A 6000-nucleotide genomic window follows, 5' to 3' on the forward strand; every position below is an offset into this window, starting at 1 on the left:
CTCAATAAATATTGACTGAGCATCCATATGTGCCAAGTGTGTGACCTTTTTGGGACGAGCTATTTAAACTCAGTTGGCTTCAGGGCACGTGGGTGGCTCAGTCAGGTAAGCAGTTAAATGTGTCTGCCTTCAGGTCAGGTCATGATCCCAGGGCCCTGGGATCGAGTCCCACATTGGGCTCCTTGCTCAGTGGGGAGTCTGCTTCTCCCTCTCCCTCTCCCCCTCCACCCTGCTTGTGCTGTCTCTATCATGCGTGCTCTCTCTCAAATAAATAAATAAATAAAATCTTTAAAAAAATTAACTCAATTGGCTTCAGTTTCCTCATCTATAAAACAGGGATAATAACACCTAGGTGTCACAGGTATTGTGAGGATTACATGAGAAGAGGTGCTTGGCACACAGTTGATTCCCAGTAAATGCTTCTTATTAGCACTGGTAAAAGAATTCCAATCATGCCCCTTTAATAAAGTCTCTTCTGCTGTTCTTCCACCCCACTGGTGGCCGAGCTGTGTCTGGGGGAAGTTTGGGAGAATTTTATACCGCCCCAGATGAGCCACTTCTCATAGGCGACTTTCACAGGAGAGTTTTAGCACCAGGGTGATCTGACTGGTTTGTCTGCCTCCCTCCCCTGACTGTGAGCTCCTCAGGGGAAGGGGCTGTGTCTTCACTTGTTCAGCATGTGGCACAGGGCCTGTGACAATGTCTGGCCCACAGGAGGCATTCAGTAGATGTTTGCTGACTCAGTGAAAGAAGGATGGAGCAGGGTTTCTTTCTTTCTTTCTTTCGCTTTCTTTCTTTCTAAGATTTTATTTATTTATTTATTTATTTGAGAGAGAGCAAAAGCGAGAGAGATCACAGAGGGAGATAGAGAAGCAGACTCACTGCTGAGAAGAGAGCCTGACGCGGGGATCAATCCCTGGACCCCGAGATCACAACCTGAGCTGAAGGCAGACGCTTAACGGATTGAGCCACCCAGGCGCCCCAGGAGCAGGGTTTCTATCCCTGTAATGGTTGTGAAAGCCCCTTGTTTCCTCATTCAACAAATATTTATTGAGCAGCTACCATGTCCCCAGTACTGTTCCAGGTGTTTGAGATATAATGGTGGGCAGAATAGACACGGTCCCTGCCCGCATGGAGCTCAGAGTCCAGGGGGAGAATACAGATTGTAATCAAATAGTCGTACAAAAACCAGGATCTTACAACAGCGCCCGACCTGTGCTGCAAGAGGAAGTAAATGAGTCTGAGAAAGCGTGTCAAGGAGGAAAGAGCTAACTAAGTCTGGACAGGCACAGAGGGCTTCCTCCGGGATGCAACATTCCGGCTGACCCCTGAAGAGCGAGGGGGGGTTAAGGCCACGCTGGGGTGGGGAGGCTGCCCCCGGCAGGAATCTTCCAAGTGGCTGGTTAGAACGCGGCACATTCGGACAACAGGAAAAGGCCAATATGGCTGGAGCGTGCCTTGCAACTCAGAGTGTGGAGCAAAGAACTTGGAGTCATGGGTTCCAGGCTTCATCTTAAGAGCAAGGGGACACCATAACAGGGTTTCAAGCTGAGGGACGGCAGTAGTGACAGGACCACCACTGGGCCCAGCTGAGGGGGCAAGGCGACATGTGTCGCGACTGCAGTCGGGCGGATAGGGGTGGGGGGTGGGTTGAGTCAGCCAGGCAACAGATGGCAGTGGCCTTGGACTGAGGTGATGGAGAGAGGAAGGGCAGGGGAGGAAAACACTGCTTGCTTGAGGTGGAGGTGACGGGGCTCCCTGACGTGGGTCCTACAGCAGCAGATGAGGGGACAGAGGAACCATGGGTAACCCCTAGGTCTGTAAAACTTGCTCCTCGCATCTGTCTGCTCCTTGCTCACTTCTAGAAAAGCTCTCCTCGCTTTTCCACCCAAGAGTTTAGTTCTGATAGCCTTCGGAGGTAGACAGATTTCTACTTCCAGAAAATGAGAGAGACTATGACGAGACACCCCACAGTATCTGGGAGGCACCTAGAAGGTCATTTTCCCAAGCAAGCCCCTTGCCACTGAGGCACTCATTCATCCTCCCAAACTCACCCAAACCCAAACATACTCTCAGATTCTCCGGCTCCCCACACTTCCACAGACCTCCAAACACTCCCTACAGACCACTTCATCCTACCCTTATTTATCCTTGCCTCCCAAAGCCCTCCATGCCCCCTCCCCCGCTCTTCTCCCTAGCCTCCCCCACCCCCAGCCCCTACCTCCCTCTGCCTCCACTTCACCCTATTAAGAAACAACAACCCCCCAGAACGCCTGCCCCCGGCTGCTGCTCCCTGAGCCCCGCCCTCCCGCCCTCCTCCTGCTCCTCTCCCTGACAGATGCCTCAGAGCCCCGGGCCGCAGTTAAGGTGACGAGATGCAGCAATTCTTTATGAACATTTCATTCCTGCTCGCTACACGACGTAAATTAGATGGTGTGTTACATTCGGGCAATAAGAGAGATATGTCACCACGACGCTGGCCCATTGGATGGAGAGGGTAATCCTGCCGTGAATTTCATTACTGCTTTTATATAGACAGAATTAGCTCGGTGACAGCGAGCCTGATTGTCTTTCACTAGGGGTTTGGAGAAGAGCTGAAAGGATTTCACCCTGATGTGCACACTACTGAGTGACCCCGCTCACCAGCCGCTCCGCTGATTGCTTTGCACCTTGCAGACCCGCGATTGGCTCAGCCTCGCCCGCCGCCTCGCCTCCCTCCCTGGTCCCCAGCCCTCCCCGCCTGGCTTTTTCTTAAAGCAAGAAGAAAGGAGACCTAATGGAGGAGTCACGAGGTCATGAAGGGAAATTTGTGCGTGGGGAGGGGCAAGTTGGCCAAGTTAAAAAATACCCAGCAATCAATCTCGGGTCAGAGTCTTCTGGACAGAAGCTGGCGCCGCTCACTCTTGCCTCCCAGAAAAGGGCAGGAAGGAGCTTGGGCCACGTGTCCACTACCCTCAGGGCAAAGGAGGGACTGGGTAGGGCCTGGCAAATCCTCGTGAGTCTCTCTAGCAGACACTCCGGAGCTGCCATCGGGTTCCTGTCCCTTTGTCTCTTGCACCTTTGGGTCCTCCCGCCATGGTGGTTCAGGCTCTTTCTCCACCTCCCAGGCAGGGAGAGTTGGGAGAAGCAAGAGCAAGACCATTGTCACTCCCAGCCCGTGGACTCAGCAATTCCAATGTGAAAGGTGAGGGAGGGGCGTGGATTCCCTTCACTCTGCTTCCCACGCTCACCATCATGGCTCCCACCCCAACCCCACCACAACTCTACACAACACTCTTCAATGACCTCCGAAATCCTTAATAGGCCCTGGATGGCCCAGCCCAGCAGCCTGCAAACAAGCCCAGGCTGGGGACTTCCTTCCTGCTGTTTCTCTCTGTGGGAATGGCTAGTTCTGAAGAGTCAGCCCCCTCCCTGTTCTCTGGGTCGCTACCTCAGTATCTCTCACCTCTGTCACCTTGCCCACTCTCTCCTTCCCCTCTGGCAATCCCTCAGCAAACATCGTCAGCTAAGCTTTCTGGAGGCGGAGGCAGCTGGTTGCCCTGGGGCTGGCCAGGGAGGCTGACCATTGCTGGACCCTGCTGACTACTCTGCCCCCTTTCAGAAGCCCCCAGGGAGACCCTCAGAGATTCCATTTCTTGCAGGCTCAAGGGCCAGGCATCAAGCGAGCAGAATAATCTCCTCAAAGCCCATCATCTTTTGGTCAATCCGATACATCTGTCAGGAAAGTTTCTCTCGCAGCCCAGACCAGCCGGCTCTGTGGCCTGAGCTGAGGGGGATTAAGGCCACAGTTGCCACTTTCCAGAGGGGGAGGAGGAGGCTCTCCGGACCTCGCGGCAGAGCTGAGCGGTCCTCGGAGGCCTGGCACAGGGTTTCTGCACCCTGACTCTGTCTGCCCCGGGGTTGGGTGCACTGAGCTCCGCTTCCAGCCCCCCCATACGGCACCCCAGCTCCAACTGCCTATCCTCCATGGAGCCCAAGGAGAGGGTTCTCCGATGATTGACTCGTGAAGTCGCTCTGGGCAAGTTTTACGCCGAAAGCCCTTCTCTGTGAAGCGAAGACTAAGTCTACGATGCTGAAACTACAGTCTGACCCCGCCTATATGCTAGCTGCATGACGTTATCACACCTCTCTGAACTTCAGCTTCAAAAGGAGAGTCGTAATAGCTGCTGTGGGGGGGCTGTGGTGCAGTCCCGTGCTTCCCTCAGTGCTGAGGGAGGGTCTCCCACCAACACCTTGCCCTGTCAGACTTCCTTGGATTTTTCTCTGCTGAAGAGAGCTGTCTCACTGAAGGCCATGCCTTTCCCTGGGCAGCCTGCATCCACTGCCTTGTCACCATGGGCACATGAAGGCCCAGCCACCTCTCTGTACCTCGGGACACTTCAGAAGGGCCATCCCTGCCTCCGAGCCCCCCTTGACATGGGCAAAAGCCTTTTTGGAGACTACAGCACCACCCAATTTCTCCCTCTGTCCAGTCCTGCTTCTTTCCAGTTCCTTCTCTTGCACTAGTGGTAATCCCAAGAGCACTCCCCAGTAAAGTTCTAGCACCATGGACACCATCCCGAAGTCAGCTTCCAGACCCAACCTGCAGACAAGTCCTGCCTACCTACCCGTGGGGCTGGTAGGACAAAGGGGTTTAGTAAAGGGCTATGTAGCTGTTGCTGCCTATCATCATCATCACCATCACCACCATCATCATCATCACCACCATCATCACCGCCATCATCAACACCATCAGCACCGCCATCACCATCATCATCACCACCATCATCACCATTATCATCATCATCACCACCACCATCATCACCATCATCATCATCGCCACCATCATCACCGCCACCATCATCACCGCCATCATCAACACCATCATCACCGCCATCACCATCATCATCACTACCATCATCACCATTATCATCATCATCACTACCACCATCATCACCATCATCACCATCATCACCATCATCATCATCGCCACCATCATCACCGCCATCATCAACACCATCATCACCGCCATCACCATCATCACCACCACCATCACCACCATCATCACCATCATCACCATCACCACCATCATCACCACTGTTACAGCAAGCTTGCCTAGCTGGCATGATGGGGTCAGCATACTTTGGCCAGGAAATCCAGTGAACAAACACCCAGCCTTCTTTTTTCTCTTAAGGACAAGGTTCTTTGCACTCTGCCTTTTTGTCTTCTGATTGGAATGACCTTCCCAGATTGTCCAGACTGTTCCTCAGGAAGACCAGCCATGGTCCCAAGGATCTATCTAGGGGTTCAAACTGCCAGGGTTCTGTTACCCATATCTCATTCTTTGCCCCTAGAAGCAGGAGCTAAGTGCCCACTGGATATCTCTCCTACATTCTCTGGATGTATTTCTAGCTGGGCTCCCTACCCTTTTATTTAAAGCATGTACTTTCCTCCCATAGACAAAAACATCCATCCTTGGGGAATAACAACAGGTCTCAAATGAGGCCTGAGAACAGGGTCTCGTCTTCTTTGCACCAAGACTTCCTTCTTTCTGGGCCTTGTTTACAGCCCCTCCCCCCAAATAAAGAAAGCCTAGGATCCCTCTTCTAGGGAATAGGGGGGAGCACAAGCAATGGTCTCAGATAATTGTTACCCTTCTAAGTACGCCCACCCTGTCTCACTACTGGGCCCCCAGCCTTGTCAGCATTTTGGGGTTGTGTGGCAGGTAGGGACACTGCCAGGTGAATCAGATCTTCTACCCTGTCCCTACTCCTGGGCCCTAACCCAGAATGCGTGCTTCTCAGGAGTGCATGTCCTGCATCTCTTCTAGAGCTTTCCCTGTAAAGCTGCAGGCACAGAGCGAGGAGCCAGGGATGTGGGAGATGGAAGTTTCTCACCCTACCCCCCATTCTGACATCACAGGCCTCACTTTCTGACACTAATTGGTTGCCATAGAAACCAGTTCCTTAAAGTACATGACAACTTGAGGTGGAGGGAGGGCGAGCCACAGGAACCAGGCCT

The sequence above is a fragment of the Ursus americanus genome, chromosome 6 (assembly GCF_024610735.1).
Source record: "Ursus americanus isolate L20-20 chromosome 6, mUrsAme1.1.p, whole genome shotgun sequence".
In the NCBI taxonomy this organism is placed as follows: domain Eukaryota; kingdom Metazoa; phylum Chordata; class Mammalia; order Carnivora; family Ursidae; genus Ursus; species Ursus americanus.